We start from the raw sequence: 13,622 nt of genomic DNA on the forward strand, positions 1-13,622 counted from the left end.
GACAAGGTCTGAGATGTAGGGGGGAGCAGTGCAGTTGAGGGCTTTGTATGTAAGAGTGAGAGTTTTGTGTTTGATCCTAGAGGCAAAAGGAAGCCAGTGAAGGGATTGGCAGAGAGGCGCAGCAGATGAAGAGCGACGTGTAAGGAAGATGAGTCTGGCAGAGGCATTCATTATAGATTGTAAAGTAGCTAGGTGGCAGGTGGGGAGACCAGAGAGGACAGAGTTGCAGTAATCAAGGTGGGAAAGAATGAGAGAGTGGATTAAAATCTTAGTTGTGTCTTGTGTAAGGAAGTGTCTAATTTTAGAGATGTTTTTAAGGTGGAAGCGGCAGGCTGTAGCCAAGGACTGAATGTGAGGAGTGAAGGAAAGATCTGAGTCAAATGTGACCCCGAGACATCGGGCATGCGGGGTAGGGGTAATGATGGAGTTGTCGACAGTTATAGAGATATTGGGGGTGGAGATTTTGGAAGAAGGGGGGAAAATGAGGAGCTCAGTTTTGGAGAGATTTAGCTTGAGGTAGTGAGAGGACATCCAGGAAGAGATGTGAGAAAGACAGTTAGTGACACGGGTTAGCAAGGAAGGAGATAGTTCTGGTGCAGAGAAGTAGATTTGGGTGTCATCGGCATACAAATGATATTGGAAACCGTGGGACTTAATAAGGGAACCTAGTGATGACGTATAGATTGAGAAGAGAAGGGGACCGAGGACAGAGCCTTGCGGTACTCCAACAGAAAGTGGTGACGGGGCAGAGTAGGCCCCAGAGAAGGCTACACTGAAGGTACGGTTTGACAGGTAGGAAGAGAGCCACGAAAGTGCTGTGTGACAGATGCCGAAGGATTGGAGGGTTTGGAGCAAAAGAGGGTGGTCAACAGTGTCAAAGGCTGCGGACAGATCAAGGAGGATAAGCAGAGAGAAGTGGCCTTTTGATTTAGCTGTAAGTAGGTCGTTGGTGACCTTAACAATAGCTGTCTCTGTGGAGTGATGGGGACGAAATCCAGATTGCAGTGGGTCAAGAAGGGAGTTTAACGTAAGGAAATGGGATAGGCATGCATATACTAGTTTTTCGAGAAGCTTTGAAGCAAGAGGGAGGAGGGAAATTGGGCGGTAGTTGGATGGGGAGGTAGGATCAAGGGAAGGTTTTTTGAGGATAGGTGTGACCAGTGCATGTTTAATTGATGAGGGAAATGTACCAGTGCTGAGGGAGAGGTTGAAAATGTGTGTTAGTATAGGGCTAAGGGTAGCAGAGTGAGAGGGGAGCAGCTGTGAGGGGATAGGGTCAAGGGGACAGGTAGTGAGGCGAGAGCGCAGTATAAGTGCTGAAACTTCGTCCTCAGTAACAGGGGAGAATGAACTAAGTTTCAGGTTATGAGGGTTGTGGTTGAATGAGAGTATTTGAGGGGGGGGAGAGAATGGAATTGTGTTGAGAGCTGATTTCATGTCTGATGGAATCAATTTTGTTAATGAAGTGACTGGCAAAGTCTTGAGCTGACAGAGAATTTGTATTAGGAAGTGGGGGAGGGCGGAGGAGAGTATTGAAAGTGGAGAACAGACGTTTTGGGTTTTAAGAAAGATTAGAGATAAGAGTAGAGAAGTAGTGTTGCTTGTGGAGATTAAGGGCAGAGTAGTAGGAGTTCAAGATGAATTTGTAATGAAGAAAATCAGCTGAACTCCGTGATTTTCTCCAATGTCATTCAGCAGTACGGGAACATCTGCGTAAGTACCGTGTCAGAGGAGTATGCCAGGGCTGGGGATGAGTATGTGATTTCCTAGCAGTGGTAAGAGGGGCGAGATTGTCAAGGACGGATATAAGGGTGGAATTATAGTGGCAGATAGATTGTTCAGGGCAGGAAAAGGAGGAGAAGGATGAGAGGAGCGGTTGAAGGGAATTAGCAAGTTGTTGCTGATCTAAAGACCTAATGCTTCTGTGAAGTTTGGTGTGAGGAGTAGAAGGTGGGAGAGTTGTAGGAAGGGATGATATGTTGCAGTTAAGGAGATGGTGGTCAGAAAGAGGAAAAGGGGAGTTTGAGAAGCTTGAGAGAGTGCATCGATAGCTAAAGATCAGGTCAAGGGAGTGACCGTATTTGTGAGTGGGAGAATCAGTCCATTGTGACAGACCGAAAGAGGAAGTGAGTTGCAGAAGTTGTTTAGCAGATGAGGCAGTGGGATTGTTAAGGGGGATGTTGAAGTCGCCAAGAATGAGGGCAGGGGTGTCTGAGGAAAGGAAATAAGGAAGCCAGGCAGCAAAGTGATCTAAAAATTGAGTTGGGGAGCCAGGGGGGCGGTATATGACTGCAACACATATAGAGAGGGGAGAGAATAACCGAATCATGTGTGCTTCAAATGAAGAAAATGTGAGTGAAGAGAAGGGCTGAATTTGTTGGAAGGTGCACCGAGAGGAAAATAAAATACCGACACCACCTCCTTGTCTATTGCCAGACCTAGGAGTGTGGCTGAAATGGAAACCCCCATGTGACAGTGCAGCAGTGGATGCTGTGTCTGAAGTAGAGAGCCAGGTTTCTGTAAGAGCCAGAAGGTTAAGAGAGTGGGAGATAAAGAGATCATGGATAGAAGTTAACTTGTTGCAAACAGAGCGAGAGTTCCAGAGTGCACAAGTGAAGGGGGAGGGGTTTTTAGATGTAAGAGGAATGCGATTAAGGTTACCAGAGTTTAGTTTATGAAGTCTATTGAAAGGCACACAAGGATGTGAAAGGTTAGGAGGTTGTGAGGGACCAGGATTAGGGGAGATGTTGCCAGCAGCTATATGAGCAAGAGGGAGAGTGACATGAGATGAGAAGCAGATTTGCAGTAATGAGACTGTTGTTTAACTGAAGTGCAGGGGGGAGAGAGAGTATTTAGGAATAAGTAGAGTTCATGAGTACAAAAGTAAGGGGAGTATAAGAGAGATGGGCTAATGAACAGTGCAGGTGGAGAGGGAGAAGGAGTAAGTGAGTAATGTAGTTTGTTATAGAGACAAGAGGTAGCAAAAAGGAGTATGAAGATATTGAGCATTATTATGAAAGTGGGAACCAAGTAAACACATAAGACACAGTGTTACAGCAGCACTTGCAAAAGGATACAATGACATACATAAAACACAGTATTACAAGAGTACTTGCCTTGTGTCTTGCCCCTTGCCCAATCCTTGTCCAATTCTTGTATAATTCTTAAAAATTGATGCCTCACTTATAAAATGTTCACTTGGAAAATGTGAACATATGCTATTGTTAAAAAGTACACAGCCCTGTTACCAATGCACACAACCCTGTGCAATGCACATCCCCTAACTAGTCTGAAATATATACAGGTAGGGCAGTCAGCTGAGTCCACTAAATTTACTTAAATGCTAATCAAAGACAGTTGGTAAAGCCAATTGGAATGTTAGAATCTGGTCAAGGTGAGATGAGTTAAGTAAACAGACAATAACATTTGGAGGGGGTTAAAACTGTGACATAAGAAAACTATACATTTTAGAGTTATAGCAAGTATTGATAAGGAGTGAGCATCACATGGCAATTAACTAGACATTAGAATTGAGACATTGGGAAAAATCATTACAAAAAATGCAGGACTTAATTTTAACAGCCTAAATTCAATTGCTCAATATACATATACACAGAGAGACTTGGAGTAAAATGACAGAAAAGCAGGGAAATATGTAAATGGACCTATATATAAAAGTTTATATGTGTGTACATATGTATTTATGTGTGCATATACGTAATTACAGACATATATACACATATAAGCACATAAATGCATATGTACACACATATAAACACACGCACACACACACACACACACACACACACACATATATATATATATATATATATATATATATATATATATATATATATATATATATATATATATATACATATATATATATATAGTGCATTAGAACCATTTGCAGTTAAGTAGATGAAAACATAAAAAGCATATTTAAGCAATATTCATATTTAATAAAGGGTTATACTGTTTATTTACTGGAAATATTTCACATTCCAATTTTCTGCAGATAGCAGAATATATTCTATGTATTTATAAAAAGATATTCCTATATATATCTGTATATATAATAATGTATATATAGGTATAGATATATATTGTACCATCATACAATCAGATATATGTAGAAATATGTTTTTATTATAAATAGAACATATTCTGCTATGTGAAGAACATTTGAATGTGAAATAGTAATATTTTTATTATATTAATATTTGTATGTTTGGTTAGCGCACTTGAGAATATGTGATCGGTTTTTCTCCATTGACTTCTATGGGGGAATACGTTAACGCGGTTGCGATATTCTAACTTCGGCTTTTTCTGTGCATTGGGTTAGAGTGCGAGTAAACACTTTTTACTTTTATCTTGTAATGCAAGCGCTACCTGACTCACGTAAAAACCTTACTTATAGCAGAGTTAGTGCACGAGTGAGAGCATTAATACACGTACTGAATTTGCATTTAACCCTTAAAGTTTTTAATGTACGACATAAATGTCCCCAAATTTTTGCATTTTTAGCCCAGGATTGCCATGAAAATAAGATTTCTAGATATACAGTTGTAGATGAGTTCAAAACAAACAGTGCCTTTAAAACAGACTTTAAATATAACCCATACATGACATTTAATAGGGTTTCTTGTATTTTGCATAAGTCCTGTAATGTGTATGTATTTAGGTCACCATGGAGGCTCTCAGAGATAATGATGTATAGGTCAAGCAATAAATCACCACTATTACAGCAGTCACTGGCCATGGGATAAGACCTTTAGGCAACATTAAACAATGTTATATAACCCAGTTTATATTTGATAGGTACCCTGGCTAACAATAACTCTATTCTGGGACAATGAGATATGCAGTATATAAGAGCATATCATTCATATAGATAAACTATACTTCCTCATCCCATCTGGGAAACAAATATGAGACTGTGAAATGTCACTTATGTCTGGATAAGTCATGACTTTCATGAAACTGCCTATAGGAGGCCAGGTAAAGACTATGGGGCATATGTATAAAACTCCGTATGGAGCTTGATGCCCACGTGTTTCTGGCGAGTCATCAGACTCGCCAGGAACAGCAGTTATGAAGCAGCGGTCACAAAGACTGCTGCTCCATAACCTGTCCGGCTGCTCTGAGCAGGCGGACAGACATCGCAACAATACAACCCGATCGAGTACGATCAGGTTGATTGACACCTCCCTGCTGGCGGCCTATTGGCCGCGAGCCTGCAGGGGGTGGCGTTGCACCAGAAGCTCTTGTGAGCTGCTGGTGCAATAATGTATTGTATTGCTCGCCGTATTCAGCGAAGTCTGGCAGACCTGATACGCACTGGCGGATCAGGTCCGCCAGACTTTCATAACTAGAGGCCTATGGGATAAATGCTTAAAATAGAAGCAGAAAATAATTGTTTGTGTTTCTTAAGCAAAGGTTATAACAATAAATATCAACAAGCTCTAAACAAAGAGCAGACCATTATGTTGTTCAAGTGTTCTTTCTTAAATCATTTCTGTGCCATAGACCCTCTGGTGGTCCCTTATATGTTTTTAAATCCCAAACCCAAAACATTTCTTTTGTGATTTAGACAGAACATACCATTTAAACAAGTTTCCAAATTGCCTTCTATTATCAAATTTGCTTTGTTCCCATGGTATTCTTTGTTGGAGAAATATCTAGGTAGGTGTCTGGAGCTCTACATGGCAGGAAATAGTGCTGCCCTCTAGTGCTCTTGCAAATGGATCACATTCTTGCAAAACTGCTGCCATATAGTGCTCCAGACATATGCATGCTCCATAGCTTACATTCCTGTTTTTTTTTTTTTTTTTTTTTTAAAAAGATACCATGGAAATGAAGAATATTTGATAATACAGGTAAATTAGAAAGTTGCATGATGTATCTGAATCATGAAAGAAGAAAATGGGTGTCATATTCCTTTAATGAGTCATGAATTCTCATATAACCTGTCCAGTTTTGCAAAAACTTAAAGGGACACTGAACCCAAAAATTCTGTTTTGTAATTCAGAAAGAGCATGCAATTTTAAGCAACTTTCTAATTTACTCCTAACATCAATTTTTCTTTGTTCTCTTGCTATATTTATTTGAAAAAGAAGGCATCTAAGCTTTTTTTGGGTTCAGTACTTTGGACAGCAATTTTTTATTGGTGGATGAATTTATCCACCAATCAGCAAGGACAACCCAGGTTGTTCAGCAAAAATGGGCCGGCATCTAAACTTACATTCTTGCATTTTAAATAAAGATACCAAGAGAATGAAGAAAATTTGATAATAGGAGTAAATTAGAAAGTTACTTAAAATTTCATGCTCAATCTGAATCATGAAAGAATTTTTTTGGGTACAGTGTCCCTTTAACAATGAACATGTCTCACAACCGTCCATGTTCAATCATCATTGTTATGGATTAATTGATCATCAAAAAAAGGGAATTCTTTCATTTTTAAATTTAAATGTATTTATTTTTGAATTGAGCTCAGGATTGGCCACAAGCAAAAGGGAAACACACACTTACTGGCTGACACATGAATCAATAAAGTTATATGGACAATGCTGCATTGCTATTGGCTAGATTAAATTTGAAGTCTATCCCGTCTGCAGAAAAGCCTTCGCCACCTTTAAAGTAACATTTTTACTACATAAATGTATCAACAGGAAATTTGTTTATCATATATATTTAGAATGCAGAAAATAAACATTCATTTTATTGTTATTCTAAAACAAAAGAATACATGGCTACCTGTTTCTATGTGACATTTAACACTGTGTGTAATTAAACTGCTGTAATTGTGAAATCTGTGATCAAAGGCCCTGCTAATGTTACTGTGGTTTGTATTCATAATTGAACAAATTATAAAAATTTCTTTTTCATTCAAGTGCTCTGACCCCAATAAATCTATCTAGAGGTTTATACCTTCTGTCTTAGAACAACTGTAAATTAGAACCTTTGATAAAAATATTATCCTTTGGGACTTGTGAATAATACTCCATTAAATAATTTCACTTGTTATCTCTCACTAAGGTGTTAATATACATTTAGGGAAATCTAAACTACAGTATAATGTATAAGTGTGCATGTTATGTTTATATTATCTCTTGATGGAAAACATGTTGGTTATATAATGTTAGTTATCACCATTAAAATGTTATTGTGTCTATGTTCTAATAACCCAGTGAGTGATGGTAACCATTAATATCTAGATACTCACACAAGAATGCATAGTGCCCCATTTATTAAGGACAGCTAACTACAATAGAATATTTAACAAATACAATGCAATACCAATTACTTTGAATTTGAAATGAGCAGTAAAATATTTTCTGGCAAAGTTAATCCAATTGTCCCTCCCCATGTATTATGTAAAAGCGATCAGCCAAACTAAAAATGCATATATTTATATACTGTGCAATTTTGCACATGCTCAGTTAGAGCTGGAGCCCAAGAATGAGTGCATATAAAAAGAAACACATTTTGACAATGGAATTATATTGGAAAGTTATTTTTTTAAATTGCAAGTTTTACCTGCATCAGGAGACTTTAAGTTTAGTGGCCCTTTAAACTGCAGCCTTAAGACCACTGTTACTTAAACTCCCCGCCAGCTAAATTGTGGTGGATTTCCATCATCCTGGTGTAATCCAAACAGCTGTTTTCAAGGGTGAATGGAGGAGGGGGCAAGGGGTTGCACTTGCTCCCGCCTCTCCCCGGAATTTTACTCCAGGTAAAAAGTCAGGCACACTTTTGCAAGAACACAGCTAGCTGACTCCAGACTCCATTTGGTGTTTAATCTAGCTATGTACCAGACTTTCTATGTATTGTGTTTCTGTGTATATATATATATAAAGAACTAGGAGAGAAAGTGGTTAAAAAAACCACAAGTCTACTATAGCCTGCACTGATTAATAAATGGCAATTTAGAAAACTCCAGAGAATGGGGAACAATTTGGCACCAAGAAAAATACACACTGATACAGTGACCTGTGCTAAATCAAACCTTTTATTCAATACTGCTAAATTCTAAGAGGCAATACCTCAAAATGATAAAATAAATTAAACACATAAATAAAGTAGCAACCACAGATACTAATGTGTCGACACAGATAGACTAGTAACATAGCCTCTTTTAAGTACCATCCCGGGAGGTAAGTGAAATAATAATGTCCTTAGGGAAATAATTTAGGAGGAAATAAATTAAATTCCAGAAGTGCACATAGTTAACTAGTAACCAGGACATTTACTTATAGTCCTCCTATTCAATGATGATGCTGAGTAAACAGAGGAAAGCTGTATACAATAAGAGGGAGCTGCTAGAGTTGTGTAACCCCTGTATATAATTCCATATACTGTCCAGTATGTAATAGAACAGTCTAGTTGTCACACTTATATAGATCAATTATATTGAAACGCTAGGGTGGCTTGGGCAGCTACTTCCAGAAAAAGCAACAATTTAGAGACGGCACACGGATACCTGTATCAGGGATAACTCCTTTCTCAGCTGACCTATCCTTGGACGGTCCGCACCATGCCTTTGACTCTTCACACTGTTAAATCCGGCTTTTTTCCTGCTGCAGATAACGATGAATATTTGCACTCACCCTAGCGTTCATACAATGTCCAAACTCGACTTTAGTACAGGGGTTAACAGTCTCTACCTCTATTTTGCTCCTCCGACTGTTTCTATCCGGTCGATCAAAAAAACAAAGGGGTTCAGCTGTTACCACAGTGTTGTACTAAAGTCGAGTTTGGACATTGTATGAACGCTATGGTGAGTGCAAATATTCATCGTTATCTACAGCAGGAAAAAAGCCGGATTTAACAGTGAGAAGAGTCAAAGGCATGGTGCGGACCATCCAAGGATGGGTCAGGTGAGAAAGGAGTTATCCCTGATACAGGTATCCGTGTGCCGTCTCTAAATTGTTGCTTTTTCTCGAAGTAGCTGCCCAAGCCACCCTAGCTTTTCAATATAATTGATCTATACAAGTGTGACAACTAGACTGTTCTATTACATACTGGACAGTATATGGAATTATATACAGGGGTTACACAACTCTAGCAGCTCCCTCTTATTGTATACAGCTTTCCTCTGTTTACTCAGCATCATCATCGAATAGGAGGACTATAAGTAAATGTCCTGGTTACTAGTTAACTATGTGCACTTCTGGAATTTCATTTAATGCACCAAAATTATTTCCCTATGGACATTATTATTTCACTTACCTCCCGGGATGGTAATCAAAAGAGGCTATATTACTAGTCTATCTGTGTCAACACATTAGTATCTGTGGTTACTACTTTATTTATGTGTTTAATTTATTTTATCATTTTGAGGTATTGCCTCTTAGAATTTAGCAGTATTGAATAAAAGGTTTGATTTAGCACAGGTCACTGTATCAGTGTGTATTTTTCTTGGTGCCAAATTGTTCCCCATTCTCTGGAGTTTTCTAAATTGCCATTTATTAATCAGTGCAGGCTATAGTAGACTTGTGGTTTTTTGACCACTTTCTCTCCTAGTTCTTTATTCTATATGACACTACTGTCCAGCACCCCTGGTCTGCTACTTATGTATATAGATGTGTGTATATAGATGTGTGTATATATATATATATATATATATATATATATATATATATATATATATATATATATATATATATATATATATATATATATATATAAAATATATATATGTGTGTGTGTGTGAGTGAGTCAATTAAATAATTTCTCATCATATTGCAGCCCCACATTTTCTTTTTGAGCTGGTTCCTATAGATTTGCAAATTATATTTATGTAGTCCTGCCTTACCTCTAAGCATAAGCACTCACTTGAATCACTCTTTTGATGCCAGTGAGCTACCTTCTTTAAAATGATGTGCAGCTCACGCATATGACAAGCAACTTTGTCTGCATTACATGTTGCCACTGATATTATTATGCGAAGGGTATTTTTTGCTCCCCCCTTGGAATTTTCTGTAGCTTGTGCAGTGTTAAATACCATGAGGCCGGGGCGGACAAAGTTCATGATATTGAACCTCGTCCGTGCAGCATTTTGTAAATGGGACCAATAAGCTAGAAAAGGGGGGGGGGTTAGAAATTACTTTATAAACTGAAAACAAAAATCTAAGGTAGCATTTGCCACATTCATCATTACAATAGGACCACTAGAGTGTGTAGACTTGTAGACTTGACAAACCCTTGTAAATGGATAAGAGACAGACAGAAAGAGACACAGGCATCTACTTATCAAGCCGTCAACCGCAAATAGGCTGGAATTCCACAGCTTATTTGTGGTGAGCCTGATTCCCCTTAGTTATCAAACCATACAGACCGGGAAAAGTAGAATTTTGTGATGTAACATATGATCTGGAGGACCACTTCTCCCGGCTTCATTGAGGACTTCAGCCCGGTTGGGTGAAGACTTCTCCCGGTAAGGTGATCTTCAAGGGGTTAGTGTTAGTTTTTTTTAAGGGGGTATTGGGTGGGTTTTAGAGTAGGGTTGGTTGTGTGGGTGGTGGGTTTTAATGTTGGGGGGGGGGGGATTTGTACTTTTTTTACAGCTAAAAGAGCTGATTACTTTGGGGCAATGTCCCGTAAAAGGCCCTTTTAAGGGCTATTTGTAATTTAGTGTAGGGTAGGGCTTTTTTTATTTTGGGGGGGCTTTTTATTTTGTTAGGGGGATTAGAGTTGGTGTAATTAGTTTAAAAATTTTGTAATTTGTTTATTATTTTCTGTAATTTAGTGTTTTTTTTTGTACTTAAGATAATTTTATTTAATTATATTTAATTTAGGGAATTAATTTAATTATAGTGTAGTGTTAGGTGTAATTGTAACTTAGGTTAGGTTTTATTTTACAGGTAAATTTGTATTTTTTTAACTAGGTAGTTATTAAATAGTTAATAACTATTTAATAACTATTGTACCTAGTTAAAATAAATACAAACTTGCCTGTAAAATAAAAATAAACCCTAAGCTAGCTACAATGTAACAGTTATATTGTAGCTAGCTTAGGGTTTATTTTATAGGTAAGTATTTAGTTTTAAATAGGAATAATTTAGTTAATGATAGAAATTTTATTTAGATTTTTTGTAATTATATTTAAGTTAGGGGATTAGGGTTAGACTTAGGTTTAGGGGTAACAAATAGTTACATTGCATCTAGTTTAGGGTTTATTTTTATTTTACAGGCAAGTTTGTATTTATTTTAACTAGGTAGATTAGTTATTAAATAGTTATTAACTATTTAATAGCTACCTAGTTAAAATAAGTACAAATTTACCTGTAAAATAAATCCTAACCTAAATTACAATTACAAATAACACTACAGTATCATTAAATAAATTACATAAACTACCTACAATTAACTACAATTAAATTAAATAAACTAAAGTACAAAAAAAAACTAAATTACAGAAAATAAAAAAATAATTACAATTTTTTAAATCTAATCACACCTACACTAATCCCCCTAATTAAAATAAAAAAGCCCCCCAAAATAATACAATTCCATACCCTATACTAAATTACAAATAGCCCTTAAAAGGGCCTTTTGCAGGGTATTGCCCCAAAGTAATCAGCTCTTTTACCTGCAAAAAAAAAAGACAATACCCCCCCAACATTAAAACCCACCACCCACACTCCCAACCCTAATCTAAAACCCACCCAATCCCCCCTTAAAAAACCTAACACTACCCCCTTGAAGATCACCCTACCTTGAGACGTCTTCACCCAGCCGGGCGCAAGAGAACCTCTCGAGGGGCAGAAGTCTTCATCCGATCCGGCCAGAAGAGGACATCCAGACCGACAGAAGTCTTCATACAGGCGGCATCTTCTATCTTCTTCCATCTGGAGCGGGTCCATCTTGAAGACATACGACGCGGAGCATCCTCTTCCATCCGACGGCGACTGAAGAATGAAGGTTCCTTTAAGTGACATCATCCAAGATGGCGTCCCTTCAATTCCAATTGGCTGATAGAGGACCTGTGGAATCCAGATAGGCGTCTAGATAGGCGTCTAGAAAGTAGCACCCACGTTTTTTAGGGCCAATGGCCGGACCAGGTGAGCTGCAAGCTGATAGGTGTTCTCCTGCTGCACTCACGCCACCGAGACTTTTCTCCAAAACTGACAGTGTCAGTGTATGAAAGGTTCCGTGGTAAAAGTCCTGTTTCAAAAACAAGTGGATCATGGAAAGAAGCAAAAATACCGGGTTGTGGTATAAAACAAACAGTATTTATTTTGCAACGCGTTTCTCAGTCTATTCCAGACCGTTTCATCAGGCATAATCATAGTTAACAATAGAGATCTATTTAAACCCACAATGACCCGGAATTGAAACAAAAGGTCAACTCTATTAACAATGTTGCAATTGCAAAAACATTTAACTTTTGATACATTGTATAAATTGGTTTGAACAATTGTGACCACACAGATAACACTTAAATAAAAAGTATATAAAAAATCCTATTCGCAATTACCAAATATATCTGGAAAAAAATAAAATATCTCATAGTAAACTGGACATATATTAACATGTGTGTATATGTATATCTCATCTCCTGGTTGGATTCGAACCCAGGACCTAATGTGTGCTAGGCAATGGAAAAATCAAAAGGCTACCTTTATGTCTTGTTTGAATTTCTTGCAAAAAGGATTAGTATTGATACAAGATATATAAATTGATCTACATGTCTCACAATGTCTAGAAGATAATCTTATTTGGTCTTTTTAATAAATGACTCTAATTTTTAAAACCAAACTAAAAGGAATTTTCTTATAAATATAAAACTAAAAAAAAAAAAAAAAATTCGTGACAAATGCTTACTATAAATAAGTGACATATAAAAATTATATGTGTATATATATATATTTTATTTTATGGCTCCACTGGACTTGAACTTGGGACCTTCTGAATGTTAAGCGAGCATGAAATTGATAAGGCTATCTTGAAGGCCTATTTTTAGGTTATATATTGGAGCAGAAATATGTTAGGAATTATGTTATTAATAATATGTATATATATATTTGGGACTCCACTGGACTCGAACTTGGGACCATCTGTATGTTAGGCGAACAAGAAATTGGTAAAGCTATCTTGAAAGTTTATGTTATATATTGGGGCAGAAATATATTTAGGAATTATGTTATTAATTGTTTCCAATCATATACAACAACCAAATAGACTAAAAAGTGTATCCAGAATGTATATAAACAATTGTAGGTGTATGTATTGATGAATAATCAAACATTCAAAAAGATGAAATGTGCAAAATAGTGTATCGTAAAAAATAATATAAATCAGGTATGTAAAATATAATATAATATGAAACTATATAGGTGCTTGGACTATTAGGTTTAGAACCGGATAGACAACTATGTGGACATGCTCGTCATGGGCATATACACATAAATATAAGTGTATGGAAACATAACATATTCTATATGTCTCTAAATTGCATTAATGCAATATATTATTGAAGACTGACAAAGAAGAGAAAAAGAAATAAGAGAGATATAATGTAGTGGTATCAACATATGGTAGTGTTTGTTAATGTATATCAAAAAATATAAGAAAATATGATGTACTAGACCCTAACAGCTAAATCTCATGTTAGA

Source organism: Bombina bombina, chromosome 6 (genome assembly GCF_027579735.1).
Source record: "Bombina bombina isolate aBomBom1 chromosome 6, aBomBom1.pri, whole genome shotgun sequence".
Taxonomy (NCBI): Eukaryota; Metazoa; Chordata; class Amphibia; order Anura; family Bombinatoridae; genus Bombina; species Bombina bombina.